This window comes from Pan paniscus, chromosome 18, assembly GCF_029289425.2.
Source record: "Pan paniscus chromosome 18, NHGRI_mPanPan1-v2.0_pri, whole genome shotgun sequence".
Lineage (NCBI taxonomy): Eukaryota > Metazoa > Chordata > Mammalia > Primates > Hominidae > Pan > Pan paniscus.
The window spans coordinates 33,238,762-33,251,387 of NC_073267.2; the positions used below are offsets into that span (position 1 = coordinate 33,238,762).

Consider the following 12,626-nt stretch of genomic DNA (forward strand, 5'->3'; position numbering starts at 1 on the left):
AAATTACCTCCCCAACCTAGTCACCATTCACTCCAAGCCAGACACTCGGTCATTGTTGACATTCCATCTGCTTCTTCGTTTAGTCCCTAAATCAAGCTATTTGATTTTATTTCACAAATCTCTTTCAGATCTGCCCTCAACCTTATATTGCTACTGTCACTGCCTTCTTTTAGGGTTTATCACCTCGGGCTAGGAAGGATAACTGTCTCTCTTCTGGTTTTAGCTAGGAGGGATTTGTTCTGGTAACCATATTCTATACTACTAATTACCTTTGTCAAATAAAGTGAGTCTTTACTCTCTTATTTTTAAAAAACCTCCTAGGAATCTAATTTTTTTCAAAATAAATTTTAAAGCCCCTACAGAATTTTCCAGTCTCATCCACTTCTACTTCTGCCATTTTTAACTGACATCCCAGCCACGCTGAGCATCTCTCTGATTTCAGAATGAATGTGTCGTGTTCCCAAGATGATTTCATGCTCTTGCCTCCCTTTTTCCAGAATCCTTTTCCCTCTTTTTGACAGAGCAATTTATCTCCTATGACCCCCTTGACAGTCCTTCGTGGGTCTTGAACTGGGTCCCCCTTGCCCTAACTCACCCCGTCTATATCCTCAGTACTGAGGCAAGAGACCCATCATGGCCTGTGTTTTGGGAGCTGCAAGAGAGGACACAGTCCTCCAAGATAGAGTTTTATCTCTGCTATTTATTTTTTGAAAGGTCCCCAGAGAGGAAAGGACAAATAACACTGTGTGCTTTCAATATGTGAAGTAGTGAAAGGGGACATGTCAGGCTGAAAATATTATACAAGGTGAGATGCAAAAAGCAGCACAGAATTGCTTTCTGGCCCTGTATCCTTCCTGCCCACTTGCTAAGCAGCTCCCCAAAGCCCCACGTAGCAGCTGGCCACTGTTCTCACCCAGAATTCCAGGAAATGAATCCCAGCTCTCATCAGGGGCCCAGGACAACCTGCTCTGTCCTGCTAGGAAAACAGGACTAGGGATTCTTCCTTCAAAACTGTACTGCAGCTCGTAGAAAAAAGAACTTAGCAGCCTCCAGGAGAAATGAAGCTCAAAATTACATGCACACAACTCGATTTTTATTATCGAAAAAGAATAGCATATATCAACATGGTCTAATAGGCAAACAATACATAAAGATGTACAATGAAAAGAACGTCTGTCTCTCAACTCCGGTGCCCTAGCACTTACTGTGGACCTCCTAAAGATACAAAAATACAAAGTAAGTGTTTACCTTATACAAAAATAAGCATCTGCACGTTTTTTAAATAAATGGAAACACAGTAAAAATACTAATCAACACCTCGCAGTTTTTTGTTTTTTTTTTTAGACAGATTCTTGCTGCAACGCCCAGGCTGGAGTGCAATGGCGCAATCTCAGCTCACTGCAACCTCCGCCTCCTGAGTTCAAGCGATTCTCCTGCCTGAGCCTCCCGAGTTACTGGGATTACAGGCGCCCACCACCATGCCTGGCTGATTTTTGTATTTTTAGTAGAGACGGGGTTTCACCATATTGTCTAGGCTGCTCTCCAACTCCTGACCTCAAGTGATCCGCCCTCGTCGGCCTCCCAAAGTGCTGAGATTACAGGCATCAGCCACCGTGCCTGGCCAGCACCTTGCAATTTTTAAATTATACTTAAGATATACTTTGAAGATCGTTCCACATAAGCCCATAGACATCTTAGTCCTTTATAATGGCACAGTATTCAGTTGTGTGGCTGTGCCATAATTAGATCAGCTTCCCTATCAATAGGGGCTTATTTTGTTTTCAGTCTTTGGTATTAAAATTGTTGCCACAAACAGGTCACACATGTGTCATTGTGCACATATATCAGTATCTGTGACATACGTTCACAAAAGACTCTGGGTCAAAATTTATGAAAGAGTTCAGGTGTGATGGCTCACTCCTGTAATCCCAGTGCTTTGGGAGGCTGTGGCAGGAGGATTGCATGAGGCCAGGAGTTTGAGACCAACTTGGGCAATGTAGAGAGACCCCATCTACACAAAAAATAAGAAATAAAAAATTAGCCAGGTGTGGTGGCATGCACCTGTGGTCCCAGCTACTCTGGAGCATGAGGCTTCAGGATCACTTGAACCCAGAAGTTCAAGACTACAGTGAGCTATGATTGTGCCACTGCACTCCAGCCTGGGTGGCAGAGTGGGTTTCTGTCTCTACAAAATGTTATGAAAGTATAAACTTTTAAAAAAATGGTCTATTTTTTTTTAAGGTCTTTCTGTGGATGGTTGATCCCTGGCTTTGTGATTCATTCCCCATGGCCCTGTTGGGCTCCAGTGGGGAGCAGCCAGCTCCCAACACAAGGATTGGCATCACGTAGCCTGGCACTACATGCAGGGCAGCAGAGCTTGGGATATTTTGGTGTTTTCAAACCTATTGTCTATATACAAACCCTTAGTGTAGCATTCAAGGCCTTTTACAATCTGAACTTTCACATACTAAGGTGATTTAGGCTCCATCTACAAACCAAACCTCTGCTCAAAAACTTGAGAGCAGACCCGTCCGGGAGGGAGGTGGGGGGTCAGCCCCCGCCCGGCCAGCCGCCCCGTCCGGGAGGGAGGTGAGGGGCACCTCTGCCCGGCCGCCCCTTCTGGGAAGTGAGGAGCCCCTCTGCCCGGCCACCACCCCGTCTGGGAGGTGTACCCAACAGCTCATTGAGAACGGGCCATGATGACAATGGCGGTTTTGTGGAATACAAAAGGGGGAAAGGTGGGGAAAAGATTGAGAAATCGGATGGTTGCTGTGTCTGTGTAGAAAGAAGTAGACATGGGAGACTTTTCATTTTGTTCTGTACTAAGAAAAATTCTTCTGCCTTGGGATCCTGTTGATCTATGACCTTACCCCCAACCCTGTGCTCTCTGAAACATGTGCTGTGTCCACTCAGGGTTAAATGGATTAAGGGCGGTGCAAGATGTGCTTTGTTAAACAGATGCTTGAAGGCAGCATGCTCGTTGAGTCGTCACCACTCCCTAATCTCAAGTACCCAGGGACACAAACACTGCGGAAGGCCGCAGGGTCCTCTGCCTAGGAAAACCAGAGACCTTTGTTCACTTGTTTATCTGCTGACCTTCCCTCCACTATTGTCCTATGACCCTGCCAAATCCCCCTCTGTGAGAAACACCCAAGAATGATCAATAAAAAAATAAAAATAAATAAAAAATAAAAAAAAACTTGAGAGCAGACAATAAGAGTCACCAAGATGAACTCAAATTATGATTGACTTTCCCTAAAGCATGCAGACACCAAGCCCCATGTTACATCTTCCCAGTCTGCCCGCAAGGCACTAACAGCCTCCCATTCATATCCCATAATAGTCTCTAGCCACATCCAAAAGGGCAAAGAAAAGTCTAGAGATTTAAGACCTCAGGCATTCCCGATGAGAAATAAAGGTAGATTCAGGGTTGCAAACTCATACACCTACAGGATACCGCCTACAAATACAAACTTTACGTTGTGATCAAAGTTGTTGGAGCCTCCACTCAGCAGCTCAGGCCCTGCCCAAAGGGGGCAGCCACTGCTCAGCTCAGCTCTACTGTCTTATGGGAAAGCCTAGTATCATAAGACTTTGCACAGCTTCAAGACAAATTGGAAATCCAGATTTGTACGTAAAGCCTCCCAATTTTGAAGACTCCAAAAATAACATTGTAAAAAGTTAATCCTGGCCAGGCGAGGTGGCTCATGCCTGTAATCCCAGCACTTTGGGAAGCCAAGGCGGGCAGATCACAAGGTCAAGAGATCGAGACCATCTTGGCTAACACAATGAAACCCCGTCTCTACTAAAAATACAAAAAATTAGCCAGGCGTGGTGTCACGTGCCTATAATCCCAGTAGTCGGGAGGCTGAGGCAGGAGACTCGCTTAAACCTGGGAGATGGAGGTTGCAGTGAGCCGAGATCACGCCACTGCACTCCAGCCTGGGCAACAGAGCAAGAATCTGTCTCTAAATAAATAAATAAATAAAGTTAATTCTATGTGGGATGAAAAAAAAATGCATATAGTCAGATTAGGACCAAGGGCCCTCTGACCTCTGCTCTAGGTCTATCCTAGACATTTTGTTCCCCTTTCCTCTCCAGACAGGTTCATCCCAAACACTCAGCATCAATGCTTCCAACCCCAAGTAATAGAAACACTACAAAGGGCTCCAACTTACAGCGAACGTAGAGGTGAAACGTTAGACCTGCTTTTGTTATAAGGAACATTCGAAAGGCCAGTCCTAGCCTGTGCTCCAACTGAGTGTATGAGACTCACACATTAAGTGTGTTGAGGACCTCACAAGACAAGATATTTAAGAGCTACCATGGTAAAGACCAACTGGCAAAATGAATGGCTTGCACTGTAAAAGCAACGAGCAGTTGGATCCACTTAGGAAAGCTGCATTGCTTCATCATCAACACTGAAGCTGCTTCATAATCGAGCCTTCTTGACCATTTCCCATTTCCCAGGTGATGTTCTTTCCTTGATCCTTTGAAATGAGACATGTGCTCCTTCCTAAAGCACCTCAGAGAAGCAGCAGAAAATCTGGGGGCTTCTCACACCCATCCTTGCCATCCCCCCTTTGAGTGGGATGTGCAAATTTGCTTCTCCTTGGAACAGCCTCTTGTACATATGGCATGTTCTTGGAGATGTGCTTGCATCTCAGGGAACTCACTCAGGGCATGGTTGCCACCAGCATATGACCTTTTTCATCAGAACAAGAACAGGTGGATAGATACGGGTCCTTGGGTTAACAGTCAACAGCACCCCAAATCTGGTCACCATTGTGTAGGCAAGAAAGCAAGAAAGGATTTAGATACCATATGACCTTGATTCCTCATTGCTATGTTGAAATGTGAAAAACACTGGGAGAGATTTGAAGTTTTCCACATTTGTCATCTAAACCTCGCTGGGAAATCAAAAGTACTTCTCTATGTACCCCCCTCTATTGGCTGCCCATTCAATGCACTACTCTTGTGATATTACCCTGATTTCCTTTGGGCTTTGGATATGGGGGATTTTTTTTCCAGATGCTTTATTTTACCCTAGTCAAAGGGTGGAACCGTGTTGTCACTCCTTCGTTGGTTCATTCCACAAATATTTATTGAACATCTTTGTTTCAGACACTGACCTGGCTGTTGAAAACATTGATTGATAATAGTTGTTGTCTTCTCACTTCTGACTTCATAAAGCTTACATGTGAACGTACAATCCAGTTTCCCTTGACCTAGGCTAGGCTAATTAGTAAACTCCCTCTCTGGAATTAGGAGAACACAATAGCTCAAAATGTTTGAACCCATCTATTCCAGCTTGGCACTCTTTGGGGGACTTTGTGGAAGTCCCTGATTCTTGGACCCTTCAGAATTGCTTACATTTTTATCCGCAGGGATTCCTGGGTGCTTACCCATAATTCTATTTCCCATTTTCCAGCCTTCCCATCCATCCACAAGTACTCAATATACTTCCAATAAACCTTTTGGTTTTTGTTTGCTGGTGTCAGTTTTTATTGCTTGGAAACAAAGAGCCACTACTGTTTTGGAAGATGCCTCCAGCCTTCCTGTCTGGGCACCAATCATAGGCTGTTAGAAGCAGCCAGGCCACCTCTTGAACACTTTGCTGCTTAGAAATTTCTTCTGCCAGATACCCCAGGTCATCACTCTTAAGTTCAAACTTCCACAGATCCCCAGGACATGAACAATTCAGTCAAGCTCTTTGTTATGGTGACGTTTGCTCCAGTACCCAATAAGTTCCTCATTTCCATCTGAGACCTCATCAGCATGGCCTTCACTGTCCATATTCCTTTAAGCATTTTGGTCACAGTTACTTAAGTCCTTAAGTCTGTTAAGAAGTTCCAAACTTTCCTTTACCTTCCTGTCTCCTTCTGAGCCCTCCAAACTCTTCCAACCTCTACCCATTACCCAGTTCCAAAGCTGCTTCCACATTTTAAAGTATCTTTATAGCAATGCCCCACTCCTTGATATCAATTTTCCATGTTAGTCCATTCTTGTGTTACTATAAAGAAATACCTAAAGCTGGGTAATTTATAAAGAAAAGAAGTATATTTGGCCCACCATTCTGCAGGCTGTGCAGGAAGCATGGCACCAGCATCTGCTTCTGGTGAAGGCCTTAGGCCTCTTCCACTCATGGTGGAAAGGAAGGGGAGTTGGTGTGTCACATGGCAAGAGCAGGAGCAAGAATGAGAGGTGGGAGGTGCCAGCCTCTTTTAAATAACTTGATCTCGCTGAACTCAGAGTAAGAACTCACTCACCACCACGAGGATGATGACACCAAGACATTCATTAAGGATCCACCCCCAACAGCCAAACACCTCCCACCAGGCCCCACCTCCAGCACTGGGGATCACATCTCAACATGAGATTCGGAGGGGACAAATACCCAAACTTTATCACTCATCTTATCAAAACCTAGAGTGCTTTTTTTAAAATCAGTTTTACAAAAACAACCAGGTGGAAATAATTAAACCCATGCTATAGAATACATTTCATGCAGTTTGCCTCTTTCTCTCTCACTTCTCTCTCAATGCTTCCTCCTGAAATTGTAATATCTAAAGTACAGTTTTAATGATAACTATCAATGTCTTCTCATTAGGATAATATTGATGTAGTTCTCAGGCAGCAGTGGCTAGGAAAATAGGCAGTTGTGGCCCTAGTTCTCACCTATTTTGGTTTCTTCCTTGTTTAAACTTACCCACTGTGTAAACATAGCCCACTGTTGGGAACAAGCTCCTACATTCTATTTAGTAATTGCTTTGCAGCAGTGCAAATATCCTAACAACTTGTCTTTCAGACTCTCTGTGTATTGTAGCTTCCAGTCCTATTCTCCTATAGGGAATGTTAGATGCACCTCAAAAGCAGTCTGGCTCTTTCTAAGCTAAGCTCCTACATGGCAGCAGAAAACATAAATTGTTCTGGTTATTTTTAGAGTCCAGGCAGATAATGCAAACAAGGAAAGATGGCTTGGTGTAAGATGTCTAAGGTGTTGGAAGCCTATGACCAGGAGCCTCTGTACCCTTCCCGTAGACCCAGCCACCAATTGGCTGTTCCATGCAGAATGCTGGCCCACGACTGCCAGATCTTTCTGTTTTTTCAAGACAAGTTTTGAAATCTGGATTTGTAGGTGAAAGCTACCACTTTTTAGATGTTGGCAATTAACTACAAAGGAATCAACACTGTTTTGGGAAGGTTTTGGCCTGTGGACTGTCGGTTTTCAACTCTGGGTCTTCTTCCTTCACCTTTTCTCCAATGCATCTCACTACGAATCAGCCTGCTGTGCTTCTGCATACTTTGAGCTTTATGTTTTGGTTCATCTTTATTCTTTTTTTTTTTTTTTTTTTTTTTGAGATGGAGTTTCGCTCCTATTGCCCAGGCTGGAGTGCAATGGCATGACCTTGGCTAACTGAAACCTCTGCCTCCCTGGTTCAAGCAATTCTCCTGCCTCAGCCTCCTGAATAGCTGGGATTACAGGCACCTGCCACTATGCCCAGCTAATTTTTTGTATTTTTAGTGGAGATGGGGTTTCACCATGTTAGCCAGGCCAGTCTCCAACTCCTGACCTCAAGTGATCCACCCGCCTCAGCCTCCCGAAGTGCTGGGATTACAGGCGTGAGCCACTGCGCCTGGCCAGTTCATCCTTATTCTCTTGCCTTGTTGGGAATTGATAACCTCCTAGTCCACTTGCTTTATGGGAGGGGTTCCCAACCCCGGGGCCATGGTACCAGTACCAGTCCATGGCCTGTTAGGAACCAGGCCGCACAGCAGGTGAGTGGATGGTGAGCAAGCAAAGCTTCATCTGTATTTACAGCCATTCCCCACTGCTCACATTACCTCCTGAGCTCCACCTCCCTTCAGAACAGAGGCAGCATTAGATTCTTATAGGAGAGTGAATCCTATTGTGAACTGCACATACGAGGGATCTAGGTTGTGCTCTCCTTATGATAATCTAATGCCTGATGAGTTGTCACTGCCTCTCATCACCCCCAGATGGGACCATCTAGTTTCAGGAAAACAAGCTCAGGGTTCCCACTGATTCTACACTATTGTGAGTTGTATAATTATTTCATTATATATTACAATGCAATCATAATAGAAATAAAGCACATAATAAATGTAATGCACTTGAATCATCTTGAAACCATCCCCCAACGATTTGATCCATGAAATAATTGTCTTCCATGGAACTGGTCCCTGGTGCCCAAAAGGTTGGGTAGCATTGCTTTATGGTATTGCTCTAGGAACTACCCCAGGTTCCAATCGTCAAGTGTCCTTGACCTCACTGCAGATCTCCCAGCCTCCAACCTCTGTTTGAATGCTTTCCATGACAGGGAATTTTCTATCACCCATCAGATGCCTTCATAATAAGGAGCCATGTAACATAGTGGAAAGGATGGGGATTTCAAAGTAAAACAAATGAGTTTAGATTCCAGCTTGGTCGCTCTGCCTGTGTAAGCCATGGTTTTCTCATCTGTTAAACAAAGTCTTGTTTAGAGAACTAAATGTGGTAACATGGGTCAGTGTATTGTACCTGCCACAGGGTAAGTAAGAGGGTCACAGTGGTAGTTTCCCTTCTTTTTATTACTTCCCTGTCCATTTTTCCTGGGAATGCTTTCCAAAACCATCCAGAATATGTTGAATCTCTCTTTCGTTACGGTCTTTCAAGATTAAGAGATCACACTCATATCCTCCCATGTCTTCTCTTTTCCAGATTCAATAGAACTAGTCATTTCAAGTATATATGGGTCCTGTATGGACATTAAGCCCTGCCACTCCCGGGATGCCAGGCATGGTAAGTTATGTTTGCAGTTTTGATAGAGACGGGCTTCTGGAAGTCTGTTCGAGGAACTACGGATCAACCTGAGAGAGTGGCCATGTTAGGAAGATGGTCCCAAGGGAAAAGGGTTTTGTTCACTTATGATGCTTCAATTTGTGGGTGGGAGGGGGGCATAGGGAAAAGGGTCTTCCTTAGTGCAGCATATGAGATTTGTGCGGCAGCTCATATGATTACATGCCTGAGTCTCTAAGGAGAAGGCAGTGCATTAAGAAATGGGGGAAAGGGCCAGGTGAAGTGGCTCAAGTCTATTATCCCAGTGCTTTGGGAGGCCGAGGCAGGAAGATCACTTGGTGCTGGGATTTGGAGTGTAGCCTGGGCAACACAGACCCCATCTCTGCAAAAAAAATTTAAAAATTTTAAAAATAAATGGGTTGAAGGAAAAAAAAAGGAAAAGAGTTGTTTGAGCTTTATAAAACATCAGGACACAGGGCAAGATGGTTTAGATGCTCATGAGACAAACTACACTGTTCTATGAGGGTAAGACGGACCATCTTCCCCCTAACACAGCCTTGTTCCCTACCACCACCATCTCCAACAGACAGAACCCTCTCAGGATTAAAGAGATAACAGCTCGGCAATGCTTTACACATGAGACCTGCAATAATTGTTATTATTCGGTGTGATGGTGTGGAGCTTATAGCATCTGTGACTCGACAATCAAGTAATGAGCTATTGACGAGGGAAATGAAGCCGATGACAGCTAGGGCTGGAGACCATTAACATCTGAGGCTTTTCCTGCTGAGTGTTCTCACTTGGGACTCTTTGATAACAGCCAATCATTACAAGCGCATTTATTGAGATGTTACTCTATGCTGAGTGCTTTCTAGAGATGATTATGTGTAAGTTTCACAACAGCTCTAGGAGAAAAGCAATATTATTCTTCTGATTTACAGATAAGGAATCTGGACAGAAGAAAACAACAAACATCCACCACATATTGGAGAAAGGGGCCTCAGCCATGAGAGAGTTTATCAAGAAACACAAGTAGAGAAGCGACAGATCACATATGATCCCCAGAGAAGGAGTGCATAGTCTGAGCTGAGCTAGGATGGAGGTGCCATGGATGAGAAGTCTATTAAGACAGGTGCTTTCCCCTGCTTTGGGTCCACAGTTGTAGGGAAAAAGGAGGGCCAGTCTCTCAGTTTAATTTGCATGGGAAATCACCTGGGGACCTTGTTAAAGATGCAGATTCTGATTCAGTAGGACTGGGGTGAGGTCCAAGAGGCTGCATTTCTTAAAATTCTCCAGGGGAGGCCAAGGCTGCTGGCCCACAGATCACAGATCACACTATGAGTAGCAAGGACCTACGCAAGTGCACAACAATGGTGCTTTTGCTTAGTGAAGTGTCGGGAGGAGCAGCTCGGCTCTGGTCTCAGTCCTACCACTGAGCTTACTCCAACCTGCTGAGCCAAATTCCTGCTAGATCAGCAATGGGGACAGTAGAGAGAAAATGAGCAAAGAAAAAGTGCTGTCCACTTGGGTCTCTCCTTAGTTCTCCATTTGATTTTTTTTTTTTTTTTTTTTTTGAGGCAGGGTCTCACTCTGTCACCCAGGCTGGGGTGCAGTGGCACAATCATGGCTCACTGCAGCCTCGACCTCCTGGGCTCAAGCCGTCCTCCTACCTCAGCCTCCTGAGTAGCCAGGACTACAGGCACACACTACCACACTCATCTACATTTATTTTTCTTATAGAGACAGGGTCTTGCTTTGTTGCCTAGGTTTGTCTCAAACTCCTAAGCTGCAGCAACCCTCCCACCTCAGCCTTCCAAAGTGCTAAAATTACAGGCATGAACCACTACGCCTGGCCTCACCATAAGAATTTAAAGTGCATTTAGCTATCATATAACTAAAAAAAAAAAAAGGAAATTAAATGTAAGCAAAACCATAAAACTCATCAAATAAAATGTTTAACGTTAAATTAATATGATGGTAATATATTTAATATCCTGGTAAAACAACATGCATTAAGTGAGTGTGATATAAATTACTATAGACAGGGTTCTTTTCGTTTTAGCAAGTGAGCTGTTCCTAACATAAATTACTGCAAAACCTTTTTTTTTTTTTTCTTTGAGACGGTGTCTCGCTCTGTCGCCAGGCTGGAATGCAGTGGTGCGATCTTGGCTCACTACAACCTCTGCCTCCTGGGTTCAAGCGATTCTCCTGCCTCCGCCTCTTGAGTACCTGGGACTACAGGCGCGCTCCACCATGCCCGGCTATTTTTTTTTTTTTTTTTTTTTTTAGTAGAGACGGAGTTTCACCATGTTGGCCAGGCTGGTCTCGAACTTCTGACATTGTGATCCACCCACCTCAGCCTCCCAAAGTGCTAGGATTACAGGCGTGAGCCACCGTGCCCAGCCTGCAAAACCTATTTTTATACAGCTCACTATGATGTGATTTGGCCCTTGCTTTATTCAAAAGCATCCTTGATCTATTATGGCCACCTCTCCTATTTTTGCATCCACCTGTCAAAATTGAAGTCATATGTTACTGTTTGGTAACATCAAATCAAAATCTTTATTTAGTAACAACATAAGCTGACATCTTCTTTCATAAAAATATCTTTCAATTGCAAAAGACAATCTTTGTTTTCATTCCTGCCAACAGAATTCTAAATGAATGTAAGAGGCAGAAGATGTAAAGTTGTGCCATTTTGTTTGTTGATTTCAAATAATAATAAGCCTTTATTTTTCTTCCATTAAAACAGTGTATTTTTGCACTCACTACTTTCTAACATAATAATATAAGTACCCTCTTCAGTTCTATCCCTGTTTCCACTTTCCAGTGTCGTCTGAATTTTTACCTTCACAATGTCAAATTTACAATATTTATATTTTGTTCTACAATGTTAATTAAATCTTCTGAGCTTTATCAGTATGTTGATTCTAAAAATTGAAAATCAATGGTGATTTCATTATTATGACTGTGTAACTGTGGTTCACCACGCAGCTATTACTCTCCATGATTAAATGTTCTTTCCTGTATGACTTTTTGCCTGGAGTTCAAATTTTTTGGAACTAATTACTTTGGACATGTTTTTTATTTTGTTCAACCTCTTGCAGAAATTTAGTGTTCTGTCGAATCCTCTGGTTTCCCTGGAGAGTTCCTCCTGGGCCTACGTATCTGATAATGTCTTTATTCTGCCATTCTGTTTATTGATACTTTATGTACAGAATTTTAAATTGGTATGATTTTCCCTCATAAAGTCAAAGCCTCTCAATATCTAGAGCTGTGGATGAATTGTCTGATGCTGACTTTAAGTTTTCATTTTGGATTTTTCTCTTTTTTTGCTTTTCAGGTTTCTTTTTATCCCTGACCATCTGACATTTGGTGATAATGTGTGCTAGGTGAGTGTTTGGTTTTTTTGTATTCATTATGCTGGGCACTAGGTGTACATTTTCAATTTGAGTATTAGGTCCTTCCACTCTGGAAAAATTCCCCCATTACTTATTTGATACCTTTCCCCATCATTTATTTGTCTTTTCATCAGATGTTGATGTTCCTGCATTGATTTTCTGGGGTTCTTTCTCATAGCCATCACCTCCTTGTTTTCTTGCTCTACTTCTGAGAGATTTCTTAAGTCTAATCTTCCAGCTTTTCCATTGAATTATTCTCTGTTCTGACAAACATGTCTTTACTATCTAGAAGGTATTTCCTAGCACAGGGTTAGGACACATTTTCACTGTGTCCTACGCTTGTTTTAATATTGCAACATCTCCAGTCTCTCTGAGAACACATTTTAGGATTTATTTCATGTTCTCTTCTGTTCCTGGCACAACAT

The 12,626-nt window shown here is 43.2% G+C and overlaps 1 long non-coding RNA gene across 1 annotated transcript in view; it reads left to right on the forward strand.

Moving 5' to 3' along the window:
• Positions 1 to 12,626, forward strand: part of LOC134729288 (uncharacterized) — a 42,139-nt gene that overhangs the window by 13,216 nt on the left and 16,297 nt on the right. Inside the window, exons 2-3 of the long non-coding RNA XR_010110257.1 lie at positions 8,723 to 8,803; positions 12,144 to 12,192. This is a non-coding gene — a long non-coding RNA (uncharacterized LOC134729288). The remainder of the gene's footprint in view (positions 1 to 8,722; positions 8,804 to 12,143; positions 12,193 to 12,626) is intronic.